The following is a 2,078-nucleotide window of genomic DNA, read 5'->3' as shown; positions in this document are numbered from 1 at the left end:
GGGTGGTACACTTGAAGCCAGTTATGATACAAACGTGAATCTGCATCACTAAGGCAGTCGCTTCTCCAATATTAAAATATGAATTAAAAGACCAGGGAGAAGGAATATGAGAGACAATGTCTGGTAATCTGATTAAGACAATTACCTCTGCCCTTTTCATCTGTGCTTGTCAGACGTCAGTTGATGTCAGAAAGACAACAAAGCTTTCAGTGCCCCTCAGGATGTATCTCTGAGCTATGAATATATGTGTGGAACCATTTTTTTACGATTTATATAAGAATACATCAAATGTATGATTAGAATTGATAACTGACACATATATATTAATGTGAGAGTAAAATCTCAACTCGATGTTCTGGCCGTTAATGATAAATAATAGTTCGTTATCAATATATATATATATAACAGTGTCAGATATACATATTAATATAACAATATAATATATATTATACATAATAGTTATATTCTATATTATTATTAACAGATATATAACAGTTACAACAACTGTTGTGTGAAAAACCTTTCTTTTGACGATGCGGTTGCCGGGGGCCATTACTGTGTGGCTGTGGAAGCACAATGGGCCGATTCCTCCAATGAGCATCCTCGTTCTGGCGGAGGAAGAGATGAAAAGATCTGGGGCAGAGACCCGTACAGAAAGCAGGGAAGGCGACTAGGATGAGGTAAGGCTGTCACTCACAGGGCTTCTCTTTATCTTTACGTCGGTTTTTGGTTCTTCGTGTCATCAAATATGTTTCTTAGAACAGTGTCCTCACAGGAGTGTGTGTGTGTGTGTGTGTGTGTGTGTGTGTGTGTGTGTGTGTGTGTGTGTGTGTGTGTGTGGAGTAAGACCTTGAGTGACAGTGGTGAGGAGTGTGTGTGTGTGTGTGTGTGTGTGTGTGTGTGTGTGTGGAGTAAGACCCCGAGTGACTGTGGTGAGGAGTGTGTGTGTGTGTGTGTGTGTGTGTGTGTGTGTGTGTGTGTGTGTGTGTGTGTGTGTGTGTGTGTGTGTGGAGTAAGACCCCGAGTGACTGTGGTGAGGAGTGTGTGTGTGTGTGTGTGTGTGTGTGTGTGTGTGTGTGTGTGTGTGTGTGTGTGTGTGTGTGTGTGTGTGTGTGTGTGTGTGTGTGTGTGTGTGTGTGTGTGTGTGTGTGTGTGTGTGTGTGTGTGGAGTAAGACCTTGAGTGACTGTGGTGAGAAGTGTGCAGAATGCACGTGTTGTGTGTTTCTATTCTACTCTTCTCATCTTTTGTTCTTTGACAAAATAAAACAACGATTGTGTCCTTCTCTTTCTCTAGCATGGTGGCTGCTTGTGCCATAGAAAGGCTTCCTTGCGTTGATTGTAATGTATGGTCTTCTCACTTATTTCAGACAAATGTACTTGTATTGTAAGTCGCTCAGCCCTGTGCTCAAATGCATTTCTTTGTCTATTTGTACCCTTTGTTACAGGTAAACTACTCAGTGGGAAAAGCACGGCGGGGAGGACAAAAGACCATCGTTAGAAATCATTTATTCACCTGTTGATCCGTTTGTTTCAATTCTATTTGTTCTTTTCAACATCTTCCATCTTCATATGGCAGACTTGGAAACCATGGAAACCATGGAAACTACCGACCACAGCTGTCCACGGATCACCGTCGACAACGGTCAGATCCTCCTCGTCTGTCTCATGTTGGTCCTCTCCGTGGCCGTAACCTTGGGCAACCTGGTGAGCCTGGCGGTGTTTTTGGGCTCCCGGCGTTTCCGCACCCCCCAGGGCTACCTCAAGGCCTCTCTGGCCACCGCGGACCTCGCTGTCGGGGTCCTGGTGGTCCCCTACTCCGTCTACACCGAGATCGGGGTGCTCCTGGCAGCCGGGGGCAGTGGTTCGATCCCTGGGCCCTCTCCCGTAGAACCAGACGAACCCCAGGGGGGTTTTGGGCCCTGTTTCCTTCTGGGGCCAATATTCGCTGGCTGTACTTTCGTGTCGGTCTCCACCATCTTCCTCTTGTCAGTAGAGAGGAGCGTCACGGTTCTCAGACCGCTGCATAAGAACATGGTGGTGACCAAGGAGAGGACTCTGGGTCTGATCGGCCTCTCTT

Source organism: Argentina silus, assembly GCF_951799395.1.
Source record: "Argentina silus genome assembly, chromosome: 8".
Taxonomy (NCBI): domain Eukaryota; kingdom Metazoa; phylum Chordata; class Actinopteri; order Argentiniformes; family Argentinidae; genus Argentina; species Argentina silus.
This window is presented reverse-complemented; position numbering follows the sequence as displayed.